This window comes from Protomyctophum bolini (assembly GCF_963924005.1).
Source record: "Protomyctophum bolini genome assembly, chromosome: 10".
NCBI lineage: Eukaryota > Metazoa > Chordata > Actinopteri > Myctophiformes > Myctophidae > Protomyctophum > Protomyctophum bolini.
Window position 1 is genome coordinate 34,403,264 of NC_137871.1, and position 22,352 is coordinate 34,425,615.

General features: G+C 45.7%; 1 protein-coding gene across 3 annotated transcripts in view; it reads left to right on the forward strand.

The window, feature by feature from the left end:
* The first annotated feature begins 354 nt into the window (after positions 1-354).
* LOC308322796 (ras-GEF domain-containing family member 1C-like) overlaps positions 355-22,352 on the forward strand; it is a 39,321-nt gene continuing 17,323 nt past the window's right edge. For all 3 annotated transcript variants that reach the window (XM_080774252.1, XM_080774253.1, XM_080774254.1), the window contains exon 1: positions 355-706. The gene's annotated coding sequence lies outside the window, so the exon portion shown is untranslated. The remainder of the gene's footprint in view (positions 707-22,352) is intronic.

Here is a 22,352-nt window from a genome sequence, read left to right on the forward strand (position 1 = left end):
TATTATTATTATTATTATTATAGTAGCCTATACTAAGTAAGTATAGGCCTATAGGCTAATAATAGTAAAATAATATATTAATCTGGTAAAATGCCACAATTCAGACAGTTCATAGTAGGCTATGACGATCAAAGAAAGTGCCTGCCCTGAAGCTGCAGAGCTACTGCTACTGTGAGAGGAGGGGGGCGTGTGTGTGTGTGTGTGTGTGTGTGTGTGTGTGTGTGTGTGTGTGTGCACGCACGCGCCCGTGCGTAGAGAGAGAGAGAGAGAGGGAGAGAGAGAGACTGAGAGAGACGTGGTTTCCCCACAGACAGACAGAAACATCGCTGTCGTCAGAACAGAACAATCACCACACCTTCGCTGCGTCTCCTCTCCGTTGGAATTCACTTCGCAACGATGCGCACTTTGAAGTCGGTGTGAAGCATTTAACCTGCACGGCACGCTGACTGACTGTGAAATAAACGACATTTTAATTCCTAAAAGCCCCGAGAGAGACGCTCTTCCTCGTTTTTTTTTTAGACCCAATTTGTCCCGCGAGTCTTTCTTGACTTGGATCCGCCTGACGTCTTCTACTATAGCGATTTCCCTATAGTTTTGTTCATTGATTTTCGGGTTTGGATTGGATTTATAGAACTATATTTTCACGTTGACATTGGATGCAGCAAGCGGACTGCAGAGCGATGGACTTGACAGTGTAGAGCTGGTGGTAAGTAGCCTAAAGCAGCAGTACTACTGTGTGTACACACACACACACACACACACACACACACACACACGCATCTATTTTCTACAACTGTTATATTATTACAATTTCACTCACGCCCACACAGCATCTCCGCGCGTGTGTATACACTGTACAGTAGGCTACCGTATATGTGTTTACCCCACGCGTGTGTGCGTGATGGAGAGAGGAAGGAACCCCCCGTGGCGTCTCTCTGCGATCATAATATTCTGTTGTGCGTTTATTTATTCATGCTGCACTGTAGTTTATATTGACTGCACACACACACACACACACACGTCACACACACACACGCACGCACGTCACAGACTGACTGTTTACTATTCCGAGGGCACTCTGCTGTAGTTAAAAGTTCAAACGGGGCAACATTCAGTGCGCCTCGTCCAGTCCTAGCCGAGATAAGCAGCAGCAGTGCAGCACCATGCATGTAATAGGCCTGGATATACTCCGTAGTACCACGGTGCCGCTTACAGACAGACAGACAGACAGGCTCAGTCGAACTCAGTCAGCCGCATCACTTTACTACGATGCAAAGAAGCGTCATAAAATTGTCTGCGCTCTGCATGCGGTGGTGTGTGTGTGTGTGTGTGTGTGTGTGTGTGTGAGTCAACGGCTGTGCTGCTTGGCTGTCTGAAAAGGGCGTGTATTTAAAGCCCTATCTGTAAAATGTATGGAAATTTCTGGTCGTTCCTTCCGATCTATCTGCGTGGTGGAGCAACAATATATGATGACCATCTATCATGATGGTCACAATTTGTCACGAGTAGCTGCCTGATGGCTACAGACTTCCACAATGTCATGGATGGTGAAAAGGAGGGAGGGTCGCGGGCTAAAAGCTTAAAGCTGGAGGGTCTGCACTCAGTCTGCACAGCATGAGGTGACATTCAGGGCTGCCAACATCTCCCGCAGGACCCCTGCATTGTCATTTAGCCTGGATTTCTCCTGGATTTTGTGTCAAAGCCCCCAAAATTCACCAGAACACAGTCAGGAACATATCATTATCTTCATCATACAGGAACATATCATTATCTTCATCATCATCAATGATGATGATGATAATCTGTCTGTCTGTCTATCTGAAACACTGTCGTAGCTCCTCACTGGCTGCACCAATCGCTCCGACTTTTCACACAGGCATTGACCATAATATTACGGAGGTCTTAACGAAGCCCTTTTTAAAATTTAACAAATGATTGATTCATAATTAATTTATTAGTGAATTAAAATTCCCCATCGACCTACATGGTAAAATGCGAAGACTCACGTCAAGTATTTTTCCTTCGGAAACCGTCGGAGCTACAGTTACAACACTTGGAGGGGATGTTCTGAATAATTTAATACGTCGGCCTCATGGTGGCGCTATAACAGCCCACCTTACATTTCGCCTTATAACTCTGGAACGTACAGTATAGGTCGTAAAATCAAAAATTCACTTTCCCTGGATTCCTTGGGTCATAACTCTCCATACCACAGGCATAATTGTCATAGTCCATATCGTTCGGCTGTAATCCGCTTCCAAAGTTAGTGGGAAGGGGCCTGTTTTACAGTGGCACAAATGGCACAAATCACGAACTGAATGTCCAAACCACCCCAAATGTAATTCACATGTCGAGGGTGGTTTAATCAACGGAGAGCCCAAAGCAATTCTATTTCCACCCCCTAAAGAATCTCATGGATTCTCACAATCCAATGTTGGCAGCCCTGGACTGACATTGGACAAGCAAGATGAAAACGTCGTGACTGTGTGTGTGAGTGTGCGTCTGTGTGTATATATCCCAGCCGGCCAGGGCTTTGTTTTTAGCGGTAATATCAGAAAGTGGAAGTACTGGCATAACACAGTGTGTTGATTGTGTATTATGCGTATACTGCTGCCGCATGGCCCTTGTTTTGGTTCACATACCGTCTACGTGTTGTGCTTATCTCTATTTGTGTAATCATTAAATGTGCTAGCGCACGCAGGTTTCCTCTAACACTACCCCCTTCCCTCTCTCCCAGAGAGAGAGAGAGAGAAATGTACACCACTGATATCACTTGTCAATTGTTTGTAGGAAATGCTGAATGGGTGTGGTTGTGGTGGTTGTATCTTATTCCACTATTGAATATTTTATTGACAGTTTGCAAGTAGTACAGAGGTACGATTTTACAATGATTGTTAAAAGGGAAAAAAGTATTCTATCTATATGAGCTTTTTTGTATTGTCGTCCTGTTGTTGTAATCGTCATGCTATACCATGTACAGTAGGATTGGGAAGCAGTTTAACGTCTCTATAGAGAGATGTTGCAGAGGCTTTTCAAAGCCAACCAACGCACAATGACTACTGTGGCTAATTTATCTGTGGCATACTGCAAGGTGCATGGACGTAAGTCTCTTGTCTTTGAGAAACCAGTTAGGTGGGGAGATATCCTACACGCTGCTGGTGGTTGTTGCTGGTGATGTGTTACCACCACAGACAGGCACCACTGTTTCACCCACCCTGCCCCCCAGCCATGCAGGACAACAGGGGCTTCAGATTTCTCCCCCTCCTCTCAACGCTCAGGAGCTTCAATCCTCTTTCCAAAGCACACGTCTCTCTCTCTCTCTCTCTCTCTCTCTCTCTCTCTCTCTCTCTCTCTCTCTCTCTCTCTCTCTCTCTCTCTGTCTTTCTTGGTCTTTCTCCACAATGTCGCCCTGCCTGCGAAGTGTGTATGTATTCATCCACTCTCACTCACCTTGACCGGCCGTGAGGACTTATGTGTCTAGGGGTGGACAAAAAAAATTGAATCACACTTTTGTGAAGTGAGCTATGGGGCGCCCACTGTCCGGGGACCCCCAGGGGTACTTGAGGGAGTTCCAGGGGGTCCCCAGCTAAATGCTAAATGATAGTTTGGAATCAAATGGACCCTTATGGGTCTGTAACTCTGAGAGTGTACATATTTGGTTCCATTTTGTACACTCTCAGAGTTAAATTAAATTAAATGGGGTTCCTTAGCCTAATGCAGGTCAAACTGGGGGTCCTTGAAATTAAACGCGTTGAGAATCACTGCTAGAGCCGTACAAATCTTCTCTTATGGGGGGGGGGGGGGGGTCCCTGCCATATCTTTTGAAATGGGGCTCCGTGGGCTAATTAGTGTCAATTTGGGGGTCCTTGACGTGAAAAAGCTTGGGAACCACTACATTGGAGGGACTTGGCGCCCCTCAAAAAGAAGCACAGGACTCAGCACAAACGATAGCATAATGAACATGGGGCTACCAAATAGTCAGCCGCGTGCGTCCCTGCCTGCCCACGGCTATAAAAACGGCGCCAAAGGGAAGTGACAGTGTGGGTCTGACAGCACGTTGTTGAGTCAGCGGCAGCCATGTCAACAGTAAGTCGTATATTATATGATACAGACAGATGTAGTACGCTCTGCATGTTCCCCTAATCCAGGCCGAGTCTGTGGAGAATAACAGGTGGACTGTTAATGAGGGCATCTAGTTAGACATGAGACGGAGAGCGGAGAGGGGGCTGGGTCCCGCAGTCTGTGTGTGTGTGTGTGTGTGTGTGTGTGTGTGTGTGTGTGTGTGTGCGCGCGGGCTCAGGGCTTGTCTGGGGCGGGGCATATGGAGGTAAACACAGTGGCTGTTAAGTCTGGTAGCAACGACAGCTTTATCACCACCAGAAGGTTTATAGGGTGCGTGTAATGGGGGAGGTGTGTGTGTGTGTGTGTGTGTGTGTGTGTGTGCGTGCACACGCGTGTGTGTGACGAGAAACCAGAGGACTCATAGATCACACAGTGCTCTACTCCACTGACCAATCATAACGACCCAAACATGAGGTCACTCTAAGGCCACCTTTACGCGGCAACGAACGGTCTCTGGAGAAAACGGCCCAAATATAATATCAGAAGTGACTTATTCAGCTTAGACGGCAACGGCGTTGTCGTTGGCGTTGAAAAACGTAACAAAGTGAAAACGCCTTCCAGAGTGGAGAACACTCCACCATGGCATCGTCTCCATGTAAAACGGGCAAAGCGATGAATCCGCTTACTGTAAATGTGTGACATCATGGGCTAAACGTGGCTAAATGTTTATTACATTGCGGCAGAGCCCGAGGCCAGTGGTTCCCAAAGTTGGGTCCGGCGGGGACCCTCAGGGGTCCTTGAGGGAGTTCCAGGGGGTCCACAGCATTAAATGGGGGTCCGTATAGACATGTCAAACTGAGGGTCCTTGAAATTAAACCGGTTGAGAATCACCCTGAGGTGTCCTCGGCATATCTTTTCAAATGAGGGTCCGCGGGCTAAATTAGTGTCAATGTGGGGGTCCTTGACATTAACCCATTTTAGGCGGGAACCCCTTTTGGTGTTAGCTATTTAAAAATAGCAGATCTACAAGCTCATAGCGAGCTTGTAGGTCTGCTATTTTTGAAAAATCGAAGAGCGACTGACATAGAAGACATTTTTTAGAATCTGATCTCAGGTCAGAATGAAAACTGACTCAGGATGTAGAAGACATTTTTTTAATCTGATCTCAGGTCAGAATGGGTTAAAAGGGTTGGGAACCACTGCCCTATAGGCGATATTTGAGTTCCTATAGGATGAACAAGTGTTCCCTCGTCGCCTCGCTCATCCTATACGAATACAAATGTAGCGAGCCGCTGCATTGGTGAATGTAAACAAACAGCCATGTGTCTGTGTGGTGGTGTTGTGACGCAGCATGCTGTGCTGCTGCAGATTAAAGCAAGTGGACAAACATGCTCAGACATGGTCCAGGCCAGGTGAAATCCACTGCGCAAAATTAATATACCGGCACTTAAATCCAATCCCAGCCCTATAGGCTCGTTGGACAAGTATATAAACGTCCCAAACCGCTTTGTCGGGCCGGGCCCTGGGCTCTATAGTGCCAGTAGTGCCTGGTCTATCTGGCAGCGTGCCACAACGCCCACCTATAGCCACCTGGCAAGGCTGGCATGCACACTACGCTTTCTGATCAGTGTTGCGCCTCCGACTAAACGCATGCTAAAAAGCGAGAACGCAGCGACACGTTGCCGTTTCCTTGCCGTGTAAAGGTGGCCCTAAAAGACATCACAGCCTGTTTGATTTGACACTGACCGGAGGAATTCCAGTGTTTACCTCTATAGCACTGGAAGAGCTGCGACCACAGGTTCATGTCTAGCGTGCACAGAGCAGGCGCTTTGGACACTGGAACAGAACACATCAGTCACAGTGCGTCTTGTTCCTTTCACCAGGAGGCCCGGAGGAGAGTTTTCACCGACGCAATTGGATTGTGGACTTTGTTCCTGTTTTTCTCTGAGCACATACAGCAGTCGAACCTTGCAGATTCGACCGCTTAATGCCCTATTTCAAACATTTTCAAACGTGTCAGATGTAAAACACGATGTGACCTTGTGGATCTGCTATTCTTGAAAGTGTTTTGAAGGCTTTTGCACAACCGTAGCCCAAAATAGCACCTGACAGGCAACTAAACGTATTGGGGTGCACATGATGTACCTGATAGGACTGGATGGTTTGATTGTTGATGGTTGCGAATGCGATGCAGCTGACTGGGCTATAGCAGTAGTTTTTAACATCTTTTGATACCAAGTTCCATTACTTATTCTGCATTTGAAACACCGACCACCATTGAATGAGATTTAGCCTCTCAGACCTCAAAACGAAAGGATCTTTTTTTACAATAGTACAATTCCATGCTGAGTTGATGTGGTAACGTTAGTAGAGATAACAGTCTAACGTTGATCAAAATAAGAGTGATGAGAGGGTAAAATTAAACCAAATGTACCTGTTAAGGTCCATTTGGTTTCATGTTAAAGATCTAATAAGCGTCCATTTGGTTACTAAGTCTAATGCTGCGTTCCCATGGGCAGATGCAAAGATTCACAGCATATTTGTATCTTTTGTATCTGAAGTTGAAGCCACTTCGATCCTATTTGTAGCTTTGTATCTTTGTATCTTTTGTGGGCTGCATCTTCATGTCGCTGCAGGCTCACATTGACAATGAATGGTATATGTTTGTGTGTGAACGCACCAGACTCTCCATCATTTAGCTGCAGTGCTGCTGGGGACCACCTGGAACACCCTGAAAGACTTGAACACCACTAGTCCATGGCATTAGCAGGAAGGGTTCACGACCGTACATTCACTACATTTGCACGTAACTCCCTCTCAAGAGACGAGGTGGGGGGGGGGGGGGGGTGCAGGGGATTATGATCTAATAAAAGAGAGACATGGGAGGGGGGGCTTATCACAGTGGGGACTCAACAGGCATCTAATTACCTCCCACCATGAGCCTGGACTCCATGGCAACACTCGGCCCACTCTGGCTCTGGCCTGCTTATCTGGCTCCACATGGCGTGTGTGTGTGTGTGCGTGTGTGTGTGTGTGTGTGTGTGTGAGAGATATGGACACTGCCTGGACAGATATATTGATGTTCTTGTCCATTTAAAAAAATATTTCCCATCCTCCTCATTCAATACGGTAAACTGACGTTGTGAAAGGATAAAGCCATGATGTGACAGAAAGGGGGCTGTGGCGGTGCTGCTAATCTTCCATCCTTTTCATTTGGAACCTCTGTAGTTTTGTTATTTCATCTTCATTTAATCTGTAATAACAAGTTTAAGACAGTAATCTATGGATGAATGGTGCAGCATTCTGTTGCTCTGCTGTGTGTGTGTGTGTGTGTGTGTGTGTGTGTGTGTGCGTGCGCGTGCGTGTGCGCGTGCGCGTGTGCGTGTGGGGTGTGTGTGTGCGCGCGCGCCCGACTGTCGTGTGATCATATCATAACTCATGATGAGGCGTGAGATGCAAACAGATCCTCCCCAATACTAATTAGTTCCATGGACACTAGTCTCGATGCCCAGGCTTTCATTACATGGACACTGACACATGGCATTGTCTTATGTCCGTGGGGATCATATCGGGGGAGATAGAGCCATCAGAACAGGGCCTGTGACGGCCGTGATGAAATTAGAATTAGTCATGCTGTGTTATTAGATTAGCATCAGTTGCCATCTCTCTTGGTTATGTGGAAGTGTACAGTACAGTGATAATTGAGAGGTATTTTGTACTTAAATTTCCAATAGTTTTACTTCTACTCCACTACATCATCAGAGGCAGTGAGGAATCCTTAAGGTTTGAATTGATTGATTGAATTGTTTATTAGACAGAATATGTATGTATAATACAGCAACAGAGTGCAGTCAAACACTCAGTCCAAAAGAGAGAGCACCAAAAAAGAAGTCCTTGCGGTCTTTGTTTCCATTTAGGCCCTGTGCAATCAATTCATAGACATGCATGACATGAAGAATAACAACAAGATTATCATCATTGATAAAAAAAAAAAAAAAAAAAACGCCTCTCTAACCTCTGTTTTTGCTTCCTACCTCTCATCTCCTTTCATCCACAAGGGATGATCCACTTTGAGATGATAATTCGTCCTAAGTGGCACTTTTATATGTGTCGTTTGAGGAAGGACATACATTTGAATATTATGAATAATTCAGTTTTAATTTCTATGACAGATTTAGGTCTCTCCTAGCGGAGACATTTGCTGCGTAACCACTAAAAGACGCAGTCTGTGCTCAGCTGCAATTATCTCAACGTAACAGATAGATGCTCCACTCCCACTCTGCACCATGCAGTCTCATTGCATCTTTCTCATCTGCTTCTCATCCTTCTCATCTCATCTGCTTCTCTGAGGGATAATGACTCAAGATTAATTTATATTGTATGTCTTGCGTGGCAAAAAAATGATCTACCAAGCAGCTCACACTGCATGATGGATTGTGATCCTGTAGATCAGCTATTTTCTGGGAGGGTTAAAATGTATTTCATTCATTTATGTATTTTTTCCCCAATTCTGCTAAATTCTGCTTTGCTTCAAGGCAATCATTTCATGTTGACCTTGACTCAATCTAAATGTAAATATTGGTGTTGGTGCATTGTTGATATCGTTGACTATGACAAATGTCCGTCGACTAACTTTTTTCACTGATGAAAACAAAATAAAAACTAAGCTATAATGTACTTAAACTATGACTAAATATATTGACAATTTCGTCAACAAATAAAAACTAGACTAAAATGTTAGGGAGAAGAGATCCAGTAGAACTAAAAGACAAGTCATTTTATGTTTGGTGTAGCTCAGGTGTTAATTGCGTTCTGAAAATAGTATATCTACACACACTGCGACGCACTGCGACGCGTGAAAACCAAATGGGATTCTATTCAAAAGACTATGACTAAAACCACACAAACGGTTGCTGTCGGTGAGGTGACGGCGTGTCTTTAGGGAGAGAAGGTGTGTGACCTTAGCCTGTCTTTGGCCGGACACACAGCGTGGATTCACTGACGCCTCCTCCACGCTGTGTGTCTGTATGCCAGGCCAGTGTGACCCGGGGAGGAGGAGGAGGCATCAGTGAATCCACGCTGTGTGTCTGTATGCCAGGCCAGGAGGAGGCATCAGTGAATCCACGCTGTGTGTCTGTAATGCCAGGCCAGGAGGAGGCATCAGTGAATCCACGCTGTGTGTCTGTATGCCAGGCCAGGAGGAGGCATCAGTGAATCCACGCTGTGTGTCTGTATGCCAGGCCAGTGTGACCTTGAACACCCAGTTGTTGTTTTCTATCTCCTGGGTCTGCTGCACTCCGTCTGTGCAGGAAGTGAGAGAGTTGGTCTGAGGACCTCAGAGGAGGTGTGGCTTGGCTTCACGACCCCCGCTCGGCCCCTCTTCTCAAACACACACATGTGCACCTTCTGCAAACACACACGCACGCACGCACACACACACACACACACACATACGGACACACGCATACATGTACAAGAGTGTACACATGCATCACACATGCAGACAGACATGTACTGTACAAGAGTGCATGCACATACCCTGCAAACACATGCATCACACACACACACACAAACACACACACACACACACACATACTCAAGGAATGAAATGAGGATTTGCTGGCTGTGTGTTTGTTTATGCAGACACACACACACACACACACACACACACACACACACACAGACATGCACACACGCAGGCTGAGCGAGGGCGTGTTCACAGCCTGGAATTCCTAACACGGTTCGCATTGAGATTGATGGAGGTGGTTTGTGTGTGTGTGTGTGTGTGCGTGTGTGCGTGCGTGTGCGTGCGTGTGCATGTGAAACAGGTGCCAGTATTTCTTTCTCCGTGCACGGCCTTGTTGTTCAGAATGCCACAGAGGACTTTGAAATAAAAGGATTTGCGGAGCGTGTCTCCGTTGAGCCCTGAGCTGCATGCTTCTCAACCTCTGTCAGAGAGAGAGAGACACAGAGACAGACAGAGAGAGAGAGAGGAATGGGTGGGGAGCTGGAATGTCTTGATGGTAACTCAACACTGTGTGTTTGTTGGCCTGACTGTGTGGGTGCAACAAGACAAGTGTGCGCAGCGCGCCGTACATGTGTTTTCTCAAGGCACAATGAACTCATTTGTTTTCCAGTCCGACCCCTCCCTCCCCCCCTCCCTCCCTCCCTCCATCCCCACGCAGACAGACAAACAGACAGACAGACAGACAGACAGACACCGCCTCGCACAGACAACATTCCGCCATGTTTTCTGGGTTTCGTTTGAAGGCGCGATCAACTTTTTTCAAAACGTGGTATCACTATCTTTCAAAGCATGAGGAGCAGACTCTGTTCTCTGTGTGGGTATTCTTTCACCCACTCACTCACTCACTCACTCACTCACTCGGTTGGTTGGGTGGAGCATCGCATGCAGCAGCCTGGCAGCCTGTCCTGCTTGCCCCGGAGGCCGGAGGTTTGGCTTCGGGGCACCGATATCGTAGAGTCCTCCCGGGACATGGGAGGGGGGGGTAGCAGCTCCCACTGGGGGCAGTGGGCTGCTGTAAGGCCATCTGTAAGTGTATGGGCATCCTTCATGACTGGCATACGCAAGTAGGGCACGAAGAGGGCGGGTATAACATTAACTCCAGCTTGGGAGCAGAGCTGTTCTCTCCCATCACATTATGTCAGCGCCATCAGTATGCTTGGCGGCTGACAGACAGCGGCTGATAGGAATATCTTGGCGATGCCGCGGTGCGCCTAGCTGCAACCAATCTGTTTCCACACGGCCATGATTTTTTGCAACGTAATGTATAAACTTGTGACTTGGCGTGAAGCGACACGCATGCACACAAACACCAGACACGCACTCGCGTGCACTCACACACACACACACACACACACACACACACACACACTCACACACACACTCACACTCACACACATACAAGAATTGAGATTCTGCTGCATGATTCTTCATGATTCATTCTTCATGATTCTTCACAAAATGAGATACAGTAGGTTTCTGAATCTAGATCTTGATCTTTTTTCCATTAGTTTTGCAGCACTGCACACCAGAGCCCCACACACACACACACACACACACACACACACACACACACACACACGCGGACGGATAACTTGGATGGAAACTAACATTATTTGACGCTGCCATTCTCTCTACTGCTTCCGTAACAATAATCACGGGCACCCAACGCACATGTCACGTGACACGGTTTGGCCGGTTTGGCCGACGCGACCGTCAAGATTTCATGAAACCGTAAAACTGCACAACCCTAATCGGCGAGGCAGTTTGTTCAATGGCTCGATGGCTGAGGAGACTATTAGGCAGTTTGTTCAATGGCTCGATGGCTGAGGAGACTATTAGGCAGTTTGTTCAATGGCTCGATGGCTGAGGAGACTAAGGCAGTTTGTTCAATGGCTCGATGGCTGAGGAGACTAAGGCAGTTTGTTTAATGCCACGATGGCTGAGGAGACTAAGGCATTTTGTTCAATGGCTCGATGGCTGAGGAGACTAAGGCATTTTGTTCAATGGCTCGATGGCTGAGGAGACTAAGGCAGTTTGTTCAATGGCTCGATGGCTGAGGAGACTAAGGCAGTTTGTTGAATGCTGCGATGGCTGAGGAGACTAAGGCAGTTTGTTTAATGCCACGATGGCTGAGGAGACTAAGGCAGTTTGTTTAATGCCACGATGGCTGAGGAGACTAAGCTAAAACTGTCCTGTTGAATGCCACGATGGCTGAGGAGACTAAGCTAAAACTGTCCTGTTGAATGCTGCGATGGCTGAGGAGACTAAGCTAATACTGACCTTTTCCCACTTCAAGGTTCTGTGTCTTTGTCCAGATGGCATGAGGTCGAAGTAGCGATGCGGGGGAAGATAAGAGGTGTTTACTTTTATTATCGATTTTATTGTCCACATGAGAAAAGGCTGAAAGGCATTTGCATTTCAGACTTTCAGTTAGACCCCTATCAGCCTTCGGAGAGGATACTGTGGGACAGTTAGACCCCTATCAGCCTTCGGAGAGGATACTGTGGGACAGAGTGGAAACACTAGCAGAGCTCATCTCACTGTATATGCTGCGAAAATTGGTGTCGGGACTAAAAATAAACAAACGCCCCAAGTCTGTTTAAGGGAAGCGGAATCTTGAAATTGACGACGCGGTCGAAATGGAAACGTGCTCATAACGGTGTGAAGAAGGCAATCTTAACCCATTCAGGCATGACGTCAAAATAAATAAATAAAAATCTTCTAAATCCTCCAGTTTTCTGAAATAAATATTTTCACGATTTTTCCAAAAATAAGTTAGATAAGTAAATAAGTTCATAGCGCGCCACTCGATGGCACGCTATGAGCTTGTAGATCTGCTATTTTTCAATAGCTAAATTACAACATAATGTTTTAAAACACCAAAAGGGGTTCCCGCGCAAAATGGGTTAAATTTAGAGGAGAAGTGTTAGTGTGTAAATTGTCTGGTGAGGTGGGAGGTGCAGCATGTGTCGTAGGATGAAGTCTGGCGAGGAGATTAAAAAAAAACAAGGTTGTGGAGTTCAACTACCAGACAGACCGTCTGATAAAACTCACCTCCTCTGCAAACCTCCAGTCATCACATCTTCATCACATCAGTCATCACATCTCGCAGCTTTTGACCCCACCCAACCATTTGTCAGTGGTGTAAACTTTACACCACTACACAACAATGAGTACATTTACTCAATGCTGTATACTTAAAGTACAATTTTGAGGTATTCTTACTTTACGGGAGTATTTCCAATTTGCAGTATAGCCTACTTTTACTTCCACTCCCACTGCATCTCAGAGGAAAATATTGTACTTTTACTCCACTGTAATTGTTTGAAAACTTTAGTTACTTTGTAGAGTTTGATTATTGTTACAAAATATTAACCTCTTCGGCCCGCCTATATTTTCAAAACCTTTTTTATACATCTGAAATATTGTGAAATATTGGACATTCGGTACTTTTGGCACTTTAAGTACATTTTGATGGCAAAACCTTTGTGCTTTTTCTGGAGTACATTTTTATATTGTATTTCTATATTGCAATATTAATACTTTTACCTAAGTAAAACATGCAAGTACTTTTTACACCACTGCCATTTGTGACTATCAACCATGAACCGGGAATGGAAAAAGAGGAATTGACAATAAAATAATAAAATAAAATAAAATGGCTGCTGCAACACTTTTCTTTGCTGACTTTGCTGTTAAGATGATGCAGTGCTTGTCTTAGAATAGACCGACATGACATATTAGCTTTCACTCTGGCACTGTTCCTTGGCATCAGATTCACTGAGTAATGTACACTTTGTCTAAGAAGAAGAAGCATATCCGGTGAAAATGAAAAAAATCTGAAATAATAAATAACCCACCCGTGGACATTTTATACTGTCCATTAGTGTTTCTATAGATCTCAACCCGTAGATTATTGGACTGTTCCATTATAAGGATTATTGGACCGTTCCATTATAAGGGCTCCAGAGTAGCAGAGTAGCTCCGCCTGAAGCCCATAAAGCTACCCTGGCGAAAGGGACACTCCTCTTGGCGTAGCGGACAGTAGGTGTTTGGTTCCCCACGTGAGAGGCTTTGTGGTTCGAATCTCAGGACGGTGTAGAGTGTGTGTGTGTGTGTGTGTGTGTGTGTGTGTGTGTGTGTGTGTGTGTGTGTGTGTGTGTGTGTGTGTGTGTGTGTGTGTGTGTGTGTGTGTGTGTGTGTGTGTGTGTGTGTGTGTGTGTGTGTGTGTGTGTGTGTGTGTGTGTGTGTGTGTGTGTGTGTGTGTGTGTGTGCGCGCGTGTGTTATCCTCACATGTACCTGCTTTTGTCTGTGACTGTGATGCATGAGTATAGGTGACTGGACATGGACAACAGTGTAAACGATAAAGATTGCAATCCTGTGGAATTGCGAGTGCACGGTTTCTTATATCTCTTTCTCTATAGGAATATTGTTCAATTAGAACAGCGGTTCTCAACGTTCTCAACGGAAATGCTTTGGCCATGTCTCGCGATCAACGTTTGCCTGTTGTTGTCTCTCCTATATATGCGGACAAAATCTCATCCAACGACGACAAAATATTCTACGTTTTGGGTCTGAGAGGCTAAATCAAATGGTGGTCCGTCCGTAGCTCAAATGCTGAAAAGAATAACGGGCCCTGATATTAGAATGGTTGAAAACCACTGATATCGAACAGTTGAGTTGGGTTTGTCAAACAAAGCGCAGTCTGCACAAATGCCTTGGGAAGAGTTTCCGAATCGCTGGCCAATCGGAGGGGAAGAATAGAGAGTTATTGCACAATTTAAATAATAACCTCTTTCTTTTTTTTTCCACTTAATTTTTATTGAAGGAAGAACAGACAGACAAAAACTCAACTAACAAGACAATACGGGAAAGAAAAAGAAAAAGACAAAAAGTGAAAGAAAAAAGGCTGCATTTTTCATATTACAATAAACATTCAATGAAATTCTATTGCAATATCGCTAGGCTGAGAGAAGAGATTCCACTTTTCCCATTTTTTATAGAATTTATCCTCTTGTAGTCTAAGTTGAATTAGTTTTTCCATAGAATACAGTTCCTCAATAATGTCCATCCATTGATCTTTCGTTAAATAATAACCTCTTTCAACGCTGCAGTGCAATAACAATCGTCTGCTTGCCTTGCCTATATATAGGCAACCACCACACTAATGAATCACAACCTCCACCTGCTCTCCATGGTGGCTCTGAGGGAGGGCCTTCTCCACGTCTATTTGCAGCAGTGAATCTGGGCCAAGGAGCCGTACATAATTGAAAGGATGACCCTGCGGTCGGTCGGCGTCGCACCGGATGCAAACAAAGCCCTGCACTGTGCTGCGTTTCACCGCTTTGCTTTGACCCCTAACCCCCTTAACGGTCAGAGGTCACACTGATGGTCTGATTCTGCTGTAAACGCCACTGGTTCCCAAACACTGGGTCGGGACCCATTTGTGGGTCGCGGACGGATTTTGTATTCCTTCCTATATTTTGTTCTTAATTATAATTATTATAAAACACAATTTGCCAAAAAAGGCAAATATTTTCATGAATTAAAAACACAATTCAAAGTTTGTTTGAGAAGTAGTGAAAATGGCCGATCTACAAGCTCAGAACGCGGTGCGAAGCGACGCATTGTGAGCTAATGTAGATCTGCTATTTTCACTAGTTTGGGTCCTGGGCAAACTCATTTATCTTTTGAGTCTTTCGCTAAACGTTTTGTGAATCACTTCTCTATACTCTTATCGCTAAACGACGTCACTTACCAAAAATATCTACATGCGTTGCTATCGAATATAATATAAATATCTACATGCATTGCTATCGAATGTAAATAAATAAAATATCTACGTGCGTTGCTATCGAACGTAAATAAGAGAAATATCTACATGCGTTGCTATCGAACGTAAATAAGATTTACACCGTCGTACTACAGAGCACGAACGGAAATGTGTCTGTCGCGCTGACCTGTGTGAGCCTCCCAGGTGAGACAAACACACTCAGCAGCTGTGTTTTGACCTCCTCCGACCGCAACGCACACACACACACACACACACACACACACACAGGTGTGAGTAATTCTGAGCTGAACTAGGGGAACAGGTTTCACGGAGAGAAAGAAAACATGGAGATGGAGGGTGAGCGCGCAGAGAGAATGAATGGAAGAATGGATGAGTCTATAAGGAAGCAGCTTGACACCTTTAAGCCTCTCAGCCATGTGAAGAATGCCTTTGTTTCATTAACACAATGATGTGCACACACGCACACACACACACACACACGCACACAAATGCGTGCACACGACAGACAACACACACAAGTCCAGGGTGCTGATAAAAAGGCTCACCAGAGACAGTGGCACTTTGTTAACCCTGATAGGACAACGCAGACAGCCTGATGGCAGCGATAACACACACACATTTGAATTATTTTATTTGGATCTGCACAAGAGGCGTAATACAATAGACCCAAACACTGATCAGAATTAGGTTATACATTATATGGTCCAACCAGATATAGCTGCTGCACATGCTTAACACACGGAGGGAAAAGAAGAAAAATTTAATATATATATATATATATATAGCACATTGTTGACATACTATTACTTGACACTACTATAGACAGGATGTTTGTTTTGGGTTTTTTATGCCACCTAGATGAATGAAACAACGCCTTCTCCAGACAGACAGACTGCCCATACTAGCTGAGACAGAACAGTATTTAGCCAGCTTTTTTGCATTTGTTTTTAGCAATCCACCCAATTGCAGACCCCTGAGCACAAGTTTATGGACATGGCCCAGGACTTCCAAATACAAGGACAATAAGTTGACAGTTATATCCCAACTCCATAATACGTTCCACCAGAAGCTAATATTTCATAAGTTTGGATATCAGTATATGGGTGTCCATATACAAATCAAATGGGCAGCCTATTTAAAATATAGACACACACACACACACACGCACACACGCACACACACACACACACACACACACACACACACAGTCTAGAGCAGTGATTCCCAAACTTCAAAAGTCGCAAAAAAGTCTAAAGTCTGAGTATCTTTTTCTCATCTCAATCATACAGTATACAGTTTGTTTGGGATTTCTCATGGCAGACAACATGACTGACTGCATGACTGCTTTGTTGAGATGTTAACTGACTGACCTTTGGTCTGCAGCTGGACACCATGACGTGTCACCTGACAGAGATGCAGTGAGGGAAGGATGACTGATTTATGGAGGGGAGAGGAGAGGAGAGGAGAGGAGAGGAGAGGAGAGATATAAGACAATGACAAAGCATAGAGATGTTCATTCATATTGAGCTCACGTACCACACATACATGCGCACACACACACACACACACACACACACACACACACACACACACCTTAGAGGAGTGTATGTGTGTTCGGGCTAGCATGTGTGTGTGTGTGTGTGTGTGTGTGTGCAGTGTGTGTGTGTGTGTGTGTGTGTGTGTGCTGTGCAGTGTGCACGTGCATGTTTTTACACTGTACGTGTATAAGCCGGTGTCTGTGTGTGCACAAACACTGCGGTGACTCATGGATGAACCGAGCGGCGTCTCGTGCACACGCACTCAGCCGAACAGCCTTTTGTCCTGCTGGTATCAGAGGAAGTGCTTATGCCAGGGCTTTCCCTGTTCTATCGGTCTGTGGATCTCCCCGGGGCGGGCGGGCGGTCCGTGGTGGACGCTGGCCCATGCCCGCTGTCTGGCCGCCCGCTCCAAGGACACACACACACACACACACACACACACACACACACACACAGCACAGGGTTTCCCCTTCTGGAGCCAAAAGAGACACACTGCAGTAGCACGGAGGAGACGGGCTCTATATGCACTACACACAGCATGTCCAATACTGTTGAAGTGTCTGGCTATATAGGGGATTTTCTCATCTTTTGTTTCCGATAGTGCTTTTATGTTCTGTGATTCTGGTTCTTAAAAGGAGATAGACTACATATTTTGTCCTTTTTGAGTCGAGCGAGCATTTCCCTTGAAGGGAGTTCTCTATATGCAGTATGCACACACTTAAGTTGGGCACCTTCCCTATACTTCCTTCCCAGGTGTTTACCCATGCTAATGAAGGCTCTGTTCCATTCTGGTCAAACAGAGTCAGGGTTAATGATACTAATGAAGGCTCTGTTCCATTCTTGGTCAAACAGAGTCAGTGTTAATGATACTAATGAAGGCTCTGTTCCATTCTGGTCAAACAGAGTCAGTGTTAATGATACTAATGAAGGCTCTGTTCCATTCTGGTCAAACAGAGTCAGGGTGCTGCTATTGTGCATGTTGGCTCTATACACTGGAAACACACTGCTAAACCAGTGGGTCTCAAAGTGTCCTTGAGTGGGTCCAAATGGCCCCGTGGGCCGTACGGGTGTGTAACTCTATATGAGAGTGTGCAAATGGAACCAAATGGACCCCTTAAGGAAGAGACTAGTGCGTCCCCAGAGCGATACTCCTCTCCTTCTTCTTTTCCTTTTGGCTTTTCCCTTCATCGCTCGCCACAGCCAATCATCTGCCTCCATCTCTCCCCGTCCTCATGCCCCCCCTTAATTCTCTCACACCAACTAACTTCATGTCCTCTTTCACTACATCCATACATCTTCTCTTTGGTCTTCCTCTCTAGGCCTCCTCCTGCCTGGCAGTTCCGACCTGAACATCCTTCTACCGATATATATATACTCACTAACCCTCCTCTGTACGTGTCCAAACCATCTCAGTCTGGCCTCTACGGCTTTATCTCAAAAACATCTGACGTGCGCTGCTGTCCCTCTGATGTACTCGTTCCTGATCCTATCCATCCTTGTTACTCCCAGAGAGAACCGCAACATTTTAGTCTCTGCTATACCTCCAGAGCTGCTTCCTGTCTTTTCCTGTCTCTAAACCATACAACATACGTAGCTGGTTCCAGACGCGATACTAAGTTGATCAAATGATCAAATCTGTACTTCTTTTATTTTTGTGCAGAAGCTGTGAAACAGACCATGTGTGAGAGAGAGAACCACCCTGACGTGTTACGTTATCAGCCTGTCAGTGAGTGTACAGTACAGTGAGTGTACAGTACTGTGTTTTCACAGGCGAATAAACACGCCACTACTTTGTCAGTTGTGAGGCAGATTGCTTTGTTTGAACATATAGGTTGGTCGAGGTTCACTAATTACTTGGTAAGTAAATAGTCAGAGACGATGCTAGTTGGAAATGCGTGCCTCACCCAGTTATGCAACACCTGTGCGTCATCAAACGATTATTTTCCTATAGCGATTATTAAGCTATAATCAATAACTTTTTCGATTCACAGAATAATCGGAAATTGACGAAGTTCAAAAAGACGCCACGATGTATTGTGAGCTTGTAGAATGACTATTTTCACTGTGTTTGAATTTGTTTGACTTTTTACCTATATAACGATATGCCCCAAATATTGATTGATTATTACTTACTTATTGTATTAAATTATCAATTTACTTTAAATAATTGGTCAAATCGATACTATGGACGCAAACATGACAAACGTGTGACTGAGCAACACATTTTACGCGACAGATGATGCTGTGATGATCTTTGCATCTTTGCACATGCCTGGTGTGAACGCGACATGAGGAGCTGTGTTTGAACTCACTAGCAGTAACACTACTGCTACCCTTCCCCCCGGGCGTGTAGTGTGTAGTGTGTGTGTGTGTGTGTGTGTGTGTGTGTGTGTGTGTGTGTGTGTGTGTGTGTGTGTGTGTGTGTGTGTGTGTGTGTGTGTGTGTGTGTGTGTGTGCGACTTGAATGAGAGTGCACAAAGGAAAGCCGAGCCATATAGACACGGTCGGTCGGACACCCCAGCCCAGCGTGCGTGCTTGACCCTTCACCCCGCGGGGATCCGTGACACCGTGCAGTCCGCCAGGGAGGTTGTTAAATCCGTGGGGGGAGGTGTGTGTGTGTGTGTGTGGGGGGGGGGGGGGGGGGGGGGGGTTTAGCCGGAAGAACATGACAGGAATGAAACCCATGCCAGTCCTCCTGTCCTCTGTTGTTTCAGAGCGGTGGCTGTGGAGCATTGCTGACCTTTAGTTAGATTCAGATGCTTTTGTCTGCACTTTGTCTCTGCCAGCCTGGGGAGAGCAACGGGCCGTCCTCATGTGTCCTTATTGACTGCATGAGGAGGATCCAAGACGCTTCTTTTCACCTGACAGCGGGGAGTTTCCCCGGTAGGACGCGTTATTTCAACCGGTTCCTTTCCCCCACAGGGTGTCCGCTGGCCTATAGCGGTCCAGGCACATGCCACATATACAGTATATATAGGCTCTGGGCCTGACGGCGCGTCGCGCGTTCGAGTCCCGTTCATGACGACCTTTCCTGCATGTCTCTCTCCGTCTCTTCTTCCCTCTTTCCTGTCCGTATTCACTGTAACTATATCAATAAAGGCAGAAAAGCTAAAACATCAGCAGGATAGATATAGAGACCAGAATAACTGCATGTTTTTGTATAGGGGACACAGACTGCATGTTTTTGTATAGGGGACACAGACTGCATGTTTTTGTATAGGGGACACAGACTGCATGTTTTTGCATATAGGGACACGGGGAGAACATGCAAACTCCACACAGAAAGGCCCTTTCGCCAACCCCACCAAGGGTATATGTGCACTGATGACGCATAGGAGAGAACGCGCCCCCATCGCGCCCACAGCGCGCAGCGGGAATCTAACACCTTCTAGCTGTGAGACGACAGCACTGCCGACTGCTCCACCGCAGCACGCTACTATTCTGTGTTTTAGATGTTCCGTTTTCATCGGAGCACTCGACTGGTCTGCACGTTTTGTATTTGTTTTGCGCAAGTATAGGGTGACTGCATGACGCTTGGACTTTGGTCCTCCTCAGAGTCAAACGGTCCTGTTGGACTTTGGTCCTCCTCAGAGTCAAACGGTCCTGTCGGACTTTGGTCCTCCTCAGAGTCAAACGGTCCCAGTCTGACTTTGGTCCTCCTCAGAGTCAAACGGTCCCAGTCTGACTTTGGTCCTCCTCAGAGTCAAACGGTCCTGTCGGACTTTGGTCCTCCTCAGAGTCAAACGGTCCAGTCTGACTCTGACTGGTTGGAAGCGACCGGTTTAACACCTCACTTTGAGAGTGTGTTGGACTCGGTCTGACAGAGTGACTGACACTCAGGGTGAACGGGTTCATCTCCTCTAACCGTCCTTATCAGTCTCTGTCACCTGTTGCTGCCTCAGCGTGCTCTCAGAGCAGGGGTGGTGCACACACGTTTTTGACTTGAGAGCTACTTTGAAAATGACCATCTCAACAATATATATATCCACCAAAAAAAATATATTATCCCAACGATTATTCTATCGATTACACTTTGACGATTAATCAAATAATTGATAAAACCGAAAAAATGTACGTCTTTGGCAGTCAATGTATGGTAATTAGAGCTGGGACTCGATTAAAAAAAATTATCTAATTAATCAGAGGCTTTGTAGTTAATTAATCTAGATTAATCGCATATCAATATTCAACCTGAGAACAGCGAGAAACCTTTTTTTTTATGTTTTTTGGTATCGCAGTGAATCAATGAATAGTGACTACAGGATACCACTCATTTTCAACATTTTACTGTCATTAATATACCTGTTGTGGAAATAATAAAAAGTGTTCAGAACTGGAGGTCTGAAAAAATGTAGTAACAGTAACAAGTACATCTCAGTGACATCACAAAGCCTTACTTACTTCATATTGTTACTGTTTTTTGTCAGACCTCCAGTTCTAGGCAACACAAAGAAATATTTTATTATTTCCAGTTTTCAGTACTATAGAAAAGTGCCCAGTGAGAAACGTTCCGCGGTGAAAGAAAAGGTGCGATTAATTTATCTGTAGTTAATCGCGATAAATTCTTCTGTAGTTAATTAATCTAAATTAATCGCAATTAGTCCCGGCCCTAATGGTAATCTATGGTGATTGGTGATATCCCCAAAAACAGGCATGGCAGGTCGAACGTGTGTCTGAGAGTTTTATGAATATTTAAGCGATGAAAAGAGCCTATATGTGACTTTGAGTCAATAATATATATATATAAATATATATATATATAACTACACTGTCTGTATCCATTGGAAGACGGCTATGTAGCTTCTTGTTTTCTGTTTCCTGAAAAGCAACTGATAGGGACGTTCAAGGCTTCCGCTCCAAGGATACTCGACTCTCTCTCTCCCTCTCCCCCCTCTCTCTCCCTCTCCCTCTCCCCCCCCCCCTCTCTCTCTCTCTCTCTCATATCAGTTCAGTACCGTATAGTGGCACACTAATTTATTTCTCAATGGTTTCTCCCCGCTACGCTGTATACAACTCTCTGGTTGGCCCGCTGAGGGAAGGGAAGTGGTGTGTTGAATTCTTTAACCGTGTAACCCGACACCGTCGAGGACGGTGCCCGTGAAGGGGTGAGAGAGAGAGAGAGAGAGAGAGAGAGAGAGAGAGAGGACACACCATCGCTCCCAGGCAGAGACGGTTGGTTGGTCTCCACGGCGACGGGGTGACCCATATTCTCCCTCTTCCTCTTTTCGGGGCAGCTGGTCCGTACCCCCCCCACACCCGATGACGGCAGCGCGGTGGTGGCAGTATCGCAGGATGGAAAGTGTGTGTGTGTGTGTGTGTGTGTCGCATACGTGCGTGCGTGCCTGTGCGTGCGTGTGTGTCGTTTTAGTCTGAGCCCCGAGAGGAAGTGATACTCTGAGAGGACAAACAGGACATTGTAAAGGACGCTGT